The sequence below is a fragment of the Arabidopsis thaliana genome, assembly GCF_000001735.4.
Source record: "Arabidopsis thaliana chromosome 1 sequence".
NCBI classification, from domain to species: domain Eukaryota; kingdom Viridiplantae; phylum Streptophyta; class Magnoliopsida; order Brassicales; family Brassicaceae; genus Arabidopsis; species Arabidopsis thaliana.
Window position 1 is genome coordinate 13,386,376 of NC_003070.9, and position 10,369 is coordinate 13,396,744.

General features: G+C 34.3%; 1 pseudogene across 1 annotated transcript; it reads right to left on the reverse strand.

Annotated features, from left to right (window-relative positions):
* Positions 1-4,453: 4,453 nt before the first annotated feature.
* AT1G35960 lies at positions 4,454-9,752 on the reverse strand (annotated as a pseudogene; the record flags this gene model as incomplete). The annotated part of the gene is made up of 1 exon: positions 4,454-9,752.
* Positions 9,753-10,369: the final 617 nt, after the last annotated feature.

A 10,369-nucleotide genomic window follows, 5' to 3' on the forward strand; every position in this document is an offset into this window, starting at 1 on the left:
TATAAATATATAGTTGAAAATGCAAACTACCCATGTCAATGAAACAATCATATTACGATTAAACGCAAATACTCAACCCGCGGTTTACCGCGGGTCCGTATCTAGTATTATATAAAAGTTGAGGCTATTTGCTTCTAAAGCCGTCCACATAGGATTTAGAACGATCAATCGGGAGCTGCCACATCAATAATTCACATATTTAGCATCTAATTAATTACCATTTTTGAAAACAACCAATCGGGAGCTGCCACATCAATAATTAACATATTTAGCATCTAATTAATTAATATTTTTAAAAATAGTAATTACTTCCTAAAAAAAGGAAGCTATATAATTATAATTATGTAATATTAAACACAAACCCTTATAGGATTTTATACAACTGATCTAATATTTTTTATATAACTTAAAGAAACGTAACAAGGATGTGGTTTGATGGTGGTATTTTTAATCGTATCAATTTGAATCAAGTTCTCGAAGATATAAATTGAAGTCTTTCAGTCTGGGAAGCGTGAAGGTGAAGAGGATCTAAACTGTATCAAAAGAGAGAAGTGATAGAGTTAAGTACCAATTTAGAAGCTAAAACATTTTCTTAGAATAACAGAAAACAAAACAGAGTACATCTTAACGAGCTTGAAAAATGCTTATACTAACAAGTTAATGAAGAGATTTTCGAAGAAGAAATATGAAGCATGTGAAAAGTTTAGAAGGTATGACACATATTGCTTAGAAAAAAATCATAAGAAGATGGAAAGAGACACTGTAAGAAAAAATGAAACAAATAAAACGAGTGCTTGCAAAAAGATAGGAAGAGTGATAGCTCTCTGTAAAACATTATGAAAATAGAAATTCATATACATATTGAAAAGAATGTGAGAAAAATATGAGTTATTAAAAGAAAGCGTTGATAAGCTTATGAATATATTTCTATATAATATCTTATTTTTTAGAAGAGCTATACTAACTAATGCAGGAAAGATAAACGAAAAGTAATAGTAAATTTGCGGGTACAAAAATAAGAAAATCGTCGAAGTTATTTACCATACAACAATTTATTTCATACGTAAAAAGATGTCGTTATCCTAAACATTTAAAGCTAAAGAGAGAGAGTCATGAACCAAAAAAATGTTCTTTAGATAAATGTTGCAAAATCTAAGAGGTTTATTAAAGTTATTCTTAGTTAAGTATTTAAATTGTAACTATTTGTCATGGTAATTTTAAAATTCAAAGAGTTTTTAATATTAACAACAAGTAGACATATAAAACATATATTTCAAAAGTTTTAAGAAAAACTTTTAGTCACACAAAAAATTATTAAAAGTTTCACAAATAAACCCACGCGTAGCATGGGTTCACAACCTAGATTCTAAAGCCGTCCACGTAAGATTTAAAATGACCAATCGGGAGCTGGCACATCAATAATTAACATATTTAGCATCTAATTAATTAACAATTTTGAAAACAACCAATCGGGAGCTGCCACATCAATAATTAACATATTTAGCATCTAATTAATTAACATTTTAAAATAGTAATTACTTTCTATTTTAAAATTTATAATAAAAAGGAAAATAACAAATATTAAATTTAAACTTATAAAAAAGGAAGGTATATAATTATAATTATGTAATATTAAACCGAAACCCTTATACGATTTTATACAACTAATCCAACATTTTTTTATATAACTTAAAGAAACATAATAAGGACGTGGTTTGATGGTGGTGCTTTTAATCGTATCAATTGGAATCAAGTTCTCGAAGATATAAATTGAGGTCTTTCAGTCTGCGAAGCGTGAAGGTGAAGAGGATCTAAACTGCATCAAAAGAGAGAAGTGATAGAGTTAAGTACCAATTTATAAGCTAAAACATTTTCTTAAAATAACAGAAAATAAAACAGAGTCATCTTGACGAGCTTGAAAAATGCTTATACTAACAAGAAAAGGAAGAGATTTTCGAAGAAGAAATATGAAGCATGTGAAATGTTTAGAAGGTATGGCACATATTGCTACAAAATCATAAGAGGATGAAAATAGACACTGTAGCAAAAAAGGAAACAAATAAAACAAGTGCTTGCAAAAAGATAGGGAGAGTGATAGCTCTCTGTAAAAAATTATGAAAATAGAAATATATATACATATTGAAAAGAATGTGAGAAAAATATGAGTTGTTAAAAGAAAGGATAGATAAGCTTATGAATATACTTCTATATAATATCTTATTTTTAGAAGAGTTATACTAACTAATGCAGCGAAGATCAAAAAATAATAGTAAATTTACCGGTACCAAAATGAGAAAGTTGTCGAAGTTATTTCTCATACAACAATTTATTTTATACGTGAAAAGATGTCGTTATCCTAAATATTTAAAGCTAAAGAGAGAGTCATGAACCAAGAAAATGTTCTTTTGATAAATGTCGTAAAATCTAAGAGTTGTATTAAATTTATTTTTAGTTATGTATTTAAATCGTAACTATTTGTCTTGGTAATTTTAAAATTCAAAGAGAATTCAAAGAGTTTATAATATTAACAACAAGTAGACATATAAAAACATATCTTTCAAAATTTTCAATAAAAACTTTTAGTCACTCAAAAATTTATTAAAAGTGTTACAAATAGATCCACGCGTAGCGTGGGTTCATAACCTAGTCTATACTATATAAAAGTTGAGGCTATTTGCTTGTAAAGCCGTCCATGTAGGATTTAAAACAATGAATCGGGAGCTGTCACATCAATAATTCACATATTTAACGTCTAAATAATTATTTTTTTTTTTAAAAAAAATAGTAATTACTTTCTATTTTAAAATAAATTAAAAGGAAAATAACAAATATTAAATTTAAACTTATAAAAAAAGAAGCTAAGAAATTATAATTATGTAATATTAAACCCAAACCTATATATGATTTTATACAACTAATCTAGAGCAGCCACATTATAAGTCGAGACTATTTGCTTCTTAGGTTGTCCACCTAGGATTTTAAACAACGAATCGCGGTTAGACATGTCATTAGTTAGCATTTTTAGCTATAATGTTAGTTTACATTTTAAATTTTTAACAAATTTCTATATAAGATATTTATGAAAATGAAAAAAATATGGAAATGAAAAAATGTATAATTCAATAATTACGAAATAGAAAAATTAATGTCATTCTTAGTCTCACTATGTTAGCTTCCAAAAAAATTAAGAAAAAATCCTAATTGTAAAATAATATAGATAACTAGAATTGGACAAAAAATTAAAGATAAAAAGAAGTTTTCTAAAAATTAACAAAAAGTTAGCAATAAAAACCGAGAGGAAGTTTTCCGAAAGTCTAAAGTTAAAGTTTAAACGAAAATGAAAAGCTTAATGACATAAAGCAAAACTTCTTTTTATATATTAACAACCAAGTAAACTATTAAAATAATAAATAATAAAGCAATGGTTTCTATAAATAAACATCTATTGGACCACTGATAATCGATCAAAGATTTTATTCTTAAAACCTCAATCAAATAATAAATTTACTTAACTAAGCTACCTCTCGACAACCTAAAAAAAAAAAATTTATTAATAAGGAAAGAAAGAGATTTTCAAAGAAAATATATGAAACATATGAAAAGTTTGGAAGGTAGAACATGTTTAGACAAAATTATAAGATAATGGAAAGAGACAAAGTAGGAAAGAAGTATGTAAAAGATTTGTTCACAAGAAGGTGAAGTGAAGAGGGATTAAGGTGTGTTTCGTCTTGAAGTTTTAAAGCAACATAACAAGGACGTGGTTTGGTGGTGGTGTTTTTAATCTTATCAATTTGAATCAAGTTCTCAAAAATTTAAGTTGAGGTCTTTGAGTATGGGAAGCGTGAAGGTAAAGAGGATCTAAACTGCATCAAAAGAGAGAAGTGATAGAGTTAAGTACCAATTTATAAGCTAATATTTTCTTAGAATAACAGAAAACAAAACAGAGTACATCCTGACGAGCTTGAAAAATGCTTATACTAACAAGAAAAGGAAGAGATTTTCGAAAAAGAAATATGTGGAGCATGTGAAAAATTTAGAAAGTATGACAAATATTGCTTAGAAAAAATCATAAAATGATGGAAAGAGACACCGTAGAAAAGAATGAAGCAAATAAAACGAGTGCTTGCAAAAAGATACGGAGAGTGATACCTCTCCATAAAAAATTGCAAAGACAGAAATTCATGTACATATTGAAAAGAATGTGAGAAAAATATGAGTTGTTAAAGAAAGTGTAGATAAGCTTATGAATATACTTCTATATAGTATCTTATTTTTGGAAGAGCTATACTAACTAATGCAGCGAAGATAAACAAAAAATAATAGTAAATTTGAGGGAACCAAAATGAGAAAGTCGACGAAGTTATTCTCAATACAACAATTTATTTCATACGTAAAAAAATGTTGTTATCCTAAATATCTAAAGCTTTTTTTTTTCAACAAAGCAATTTACTTATTAACAAAAGTCATTACAATAGTGTTGATGAAGCCAAATAGGTAGGGTACCAGAATCAGAATAAAAACATGTTGAAATGCAACCAAATTTTGCCAACTCATGTGCTAATTTGTTTCCTCCCCTTCAAACAAAGCTAAACTGAATACTTGAAAACTTCCTCGCCCAAGTCCGAATATCATCAAGAAGATTTGCTAGATAGTTGTGAGATAAAGATCATGTGACTAAATTGGTTAGAGTTTCACAAACACCCTCCTTGATCATCCGTCGATAACCTCTAATCCATGTTTGTTTTAAGGCAGCCAGAAGCGCCTTTGTTTCTGCCTCTAACGGAGTACTTGTGTTGTCCAGTTGCAGTGATCCCCAATGTTGTGCAATACCATCGTGGTTTCGGATGATCCATCCAGCAGTGGAGTCTAAATTTTGGACATTGAAACCTGCATCATAATTACATTTTATGTGTGTATCGGACAGAGCTTTCCACTTCGTATTGTGAACCATGGTTGATCGAGTTTGAGGATTCACTCGTCTATGATTGTATGTTGCATTCAGCCAATCTCTTGTTTCAGCTTGTGCTCTTAATGCGGTATTCGTCGGACTTTCTCTGAAGTTGTTGAAAACTACATTGTTCCCTGCTTTCCATATTCGCCAGAGTAGCCAAAATGGAAGGAGTTTCTGAAGATCTGTAACATTTGTTCCCTGGATGAAATCCAAGCTGTTGGAGATGTTGTTTTCGAAATTGTCAGACACTTGGAGACGTTGGAAAAGTGTATTGTCTGCTAATCGCCAAGCCATGATTGCGAAAGGACATGTGAAAAGAGCATGATTAATTGACTCATTAGTTCTATGACAGCGAGGACAAGTTGGATTGATTCGCATTCCTCTTTTAGTAAATCTTTCTTTTGTAGCAAGGGCTTTAGCGAGAGCACGCCAGATAAAATGTTTTAATTTAGGCATGATTGGTAGTTTCCAGATTTTGTTCTTAAGTTCAGTCGATCCATGGGGTCTGTCTACTGGAGGTGTAGTAGTCAAAGGATCATGAGTGAGGAGCCAATAACCTGATCTTACCATGTAATCGCCTGTGAAGTTGTATCCCCATGTGAGTGTATTCGGTTTTTGTGTGGTGGAAAGGTAGCAACGTTGAATAAAGTCATGGTCGCTTGGATTGACATATTGAAGTATTTTTGAGTCATCCCAGAAAGTATATGTGTCGTTGAAACGGAATAGGGTATCAAGATATGCACCTTTATATCTTTCGGAAGTGTGTAGCGGTCTCGGAGGGTAAGAATCAACAACATTATCAATCCCTAAACGAATAGTTTTGCCATCACCAATTGTGTACTTTGTCCCCTTTTTTAAAAGTGCTATCCCTGATAGAATAGATGCCCACTCATAGGACTGTTGTTTGCGTGCTTTTGCTTCAAGTATTGAATCCTCTCTATAATACCTAGCCTTCATGACTCGTGCGAACAAGGAATCTGGATGTTGTATAAGTCTCCATGCCTGTTTTGCTAATAAGGCATCATTAAATTTAGCAAGGTCCCTAAATCCAAGCCCGCCTTCCTTTTTTGAATATTGGAGCCGTTTCCACGCTATCCATGGGATTCCTCTTTGGTTGGAAGATTTCTCCCACCAGAAGTTCATCAAAAGTGATTCAATCTCCGAGACAATTCCTTGAGATAATTTGAAACAAGACATCGCATAAACCGGCATTGCCAGAGCTACTGATTTAAGAAGAATTTATTTTCCTACAGGCGAGAGGAACCTTGCACTCCATGAAGATGTTTTCTTCTTGACTCGGTCTATGATGTATTCAAACATTTCTTTCTTTTTTCTTCCAAATTGTTCAGGTAAGCCTAAGTATTTTCCACCGCCTCCTTGGTTTGGTATGTTAAGAATGTTTTTTAATCGCGCTTGTGTAGAACCATACACCCGTGATCCAAAGGTTATCATTGATTTTTGAACATTTATTTTCTGTCCTAAATAGTATTCATAGACATCAAAAACATCCTTCAAAGCCTGGCAATTCTTCGCATTAGCTTGGCAGAAAAATAATGAGTCATCTGCGAATTGTAGATGAGTGATGGCCGGTACTCCATTACCAATACAAACTCCCTGTAGTTCCCCGCTTGCTGCTTTTCTTTTGATGAGATGACTTAGGATATCCCCACAGAGAATAAAAAGATATGGTGATAAAGGATCACCTTGGCATATGCCTCTTGTTGGCTTTATATATCCATGTGGTGATCCATTGATCAATACTGAGTAGTGAACTGATTTTACGGCCACCATGATCCAGCTTATCCATTTATCACAGAAACCAAAAAGACGCATTGTTGTTTCCAGGAAATCCCATTCTACTCTATCGTATGCTTTACTGACATCCGTTTTTACCGCCATATAAGTTTTCGAAACTCGCTTTCGAACTTTAAGTGAATGCATAACTTCATCTGCTATCATTACATTGTCGCTGATGATTCTCCCCGGAATGAACGCAGCCTGAGAGTCCGAAACTATCGAGTTCAAGTGAACTTTTAAACGATTAACTAAGCACTTCGAGATGATTTTGTACAGAACATTACACAGAGCAATGGGCCTATAGCCAGACAACGTTAGAGGATTATTGATTTTAGGGATCATACAAATATTTGTATGATTTATATCAGACCTCATGTTTGATGTCGCAAAGAAATTTTTGACCTCTTTAACCACTTCAACTCCAACAATATCCCAACATTGTTTGTAAAACCTTGCAGTCAATCCATCTGGACCCGGGGCTTTGTCATCTCCCATTTGGCAAATAGCCTCATAGATTTCATTATCAATAAAATCTTTCGTGAGTTCTAGATTAGCCGTTTGTGTGACTGTTTTGTTGAAATCCGCAAAGTTCAGTGGAGAAACTTGAATACCATTAGAGCTGAATATGTAAGTGAAAAAATCTTGTGCATGTTCTCCAATCTCTTTATCACCCGTAAACATATGTTCGTGGTCATCCCTTATTGAACTCATTCTGTTTTGTGAATATCTTTTTTTTGCACACGCATGAAAGAAGCCCGTGTTTCAATCTCCCTCTCTCATCCATTGGTTGCAACTTTTCTGTTTCCAGTATCTCTCCTCATCACTATAAGCCTTTGACAATGCTTCTTGGATATGTGGAATAAACCTCCGTTCTGCTCTAAAGTACTTGCCATAGCTCTGTTCAATCTACCTTGGAGTGTTTTTATTCGCTCATCAGAGTTCATGTTAGACGTGTGTTTTAGCCGTGCCATTGCCCTTCTACAACTAGCGATGCGTTCTGTTATCGGCATGTGATGGGGAGTGGTTGTGGATTTCCAGTTTGTGTGAACAGTTTGCTTAAAGATTGGTATATCTAGAAGTCGTTTATCGAAACGGAAGAGCTTTTGTCTTTGAGGGAACGAATCATTAATATGGACTAGAATTGGTCGATGATCTGATCCCGTGAATTCCAAAAACTCCATCTCTGCATTAGGAAAAGTCGCAGACCAAGCTGAAATAATGAAGGCCTTGTCTAAACAACATTTGACTGTATGGGAATGTCTTTCCTCAACCCACGTGAACGGATCCCCTCTTGATCTCATGTCTTCAAGGTCACAATGTGAGACTAAGTGTCTGAATCTTCTGAAAGTCCAATCTTCACGCAGAGGGCCTCCAATTTTTTAATCATTGGAAAGTATCTCGTTGAAGTCACCCATTAATAGCCATTCATCATTACGGTAATTTGATATTTGTTCAAGAGTTTCCCATAAATGATAACGCTCTGTTTGTACTGGATGACCATACACACAAAACAAGTAGAAGCTCTTATTATTATATGTTACATATGTATCAATGAGCCTTTCATCCTGAGAAATCAAGGACAAAGAAACATTGTTTTTCCACATAAGAGCTAAGCCACCACTTCTTCCAATACGTGGCTGTGTTATTACATTAGGATAGCCAAGTTCACCCGCTAAGTTACATAATACATCACACCGGTTCATTGTTTCAATTAGAAATAGAATATCAAACTTATAAATACGTAAAAGACGAGAAAGCCGTGACTGAGTCAGCGGCACACCAATGCCCTGACAGTTCCATGAGGCGATCTTCATATTGGATCCCTTGGGGGTACCGGGCCCCCCCGCGCCTCCGTCTATACCACCATGAATCGAGCAAGAGCCTGCCGATTCAGTCTTTCTCTCTTTCTTGCAGAGATGGCTCAGGACCGCCATCTCCTCTGCTTCTTCAACTTCTTGAAACAGTTGCTCAAACTGAACTCTCTTCCTCTTCATGAAGACGAAAGGATTCAGTGCATTGTCAGAGGAATCTAGAAGGAGATCGCTTTCAACGGGTGTGTGTGTTCTGACTCTTGCCAATTTCGCATGAAGGTAGCGGAGTCGTTCAACATTGAGGTCTGTGTCCTCGAAGGCTCTTAGAAATGCTGAAGAGATCGGCCTTTTCATGACATTACTTTGAGTCTCCCTTGGAATCGATGCTTGAAGTCTAGGGATAAGGGTAGCAGGGTCCACCGTTTGTAGAGTATCTGTATCACTCATGTCTTTGTCCTTGTTGTCATCTTGATGATCTTCATCATTATCATCATCATCATCCTCACTGATCACGGCTGGATCTTCATCATCAAAAGCAAGAGTGCATTCTTTGACATCATGCTTCAATGAACCACATTTGGAACAGAAGTTCCTTAGCCTCTCAAAACGAAACTTAATCACTGTGTTTTCCCCATCTGCAAATTGAAAGTTTCTTTGGAAACGAAGTGGATCTTCTAAATTCCAATTGATCTTCACCCTAACAAATCCCGGATGATTCGAATATTAATCAAAGTCTACATCAACCATATGTCCTAATCTACTTCCAACACATAGTGCCATAGCATTGGTGAGAAAAAGAAGAGGGATGCCCGTAATCTGCACCCAGAAAGGGATGATCTTCATTTCAGCTTCAGTGATATTTGGATACCATCGGTGGATTGAGAGCATCCAGTAATTGAAACTCCACGGACCGCGGCTAAGCACAAGGGTCATCGCTTCTTCTGTCTGAAACTTAAACTGGACTTTGCCTCTGTCCAGAATCCGACCAACACACGAATCAGGGAAACCCAGACCCTTGGCATCTGCCCTATCAAAGCACGGAGATTCTGTTTACGAGGGTTCACCGTCGTCACAACAAGGGAAAAGCGGTTCACATGAGCGGCTTGTGAACAAAATTCCGGTGTGAGAGCCACCGGTTCATCATCAATTCCCAGAGTCAAGTCTTGAACCGATTTTCGAAGTTTGTCACTCATGATTACGGATGAATTTGTTTAAGGTGAAGTGGATTGAGATTGTGGAACTAGAAGAGAAGAAAGGAAGATTATATAGAGTCGTTGCCATGGCGGTTTAAATTGGTAGTTATCCCCCAAAAGAAGGGGAAACCGAACTGCCATGGAAACCGAATGGCAGAGTATAACCGCCAACAAAAAAAGGAAAAGGAACACGGATTCCGGTGGTTGGAAGGAAACTCCGTTGTGGAGAATCGAAACGGTGTGAATGGGGCGTATCGCCCAGAAAATCGCCTTCAGAAAAGCTAAAGAGAGAGTTATGAACCAAAAAAAAATTTCTTTTGATAAATATTGTAAAAGGTTGTATTAAAGTTATTTTTAGTTATGTATTTAAATTGTAACTATTTATCATGTTAATTTTAAAATTCAAGGAGTTTATAATATTAACAACAAGTAGACATATAAAAACATATCTTTCAAAATTTTCAATAAAAACTTTTAATCACACAAAAAATTCTTAAGAAATTTTAAAATAGACCCACGCGACTTTTAATAAATTTTTGTGTGATTTAAAATATTTACTGAAAATTTTGAGATATATGTTTTAATATATCTACTTGTTGTTAATAATTTAAATTTCT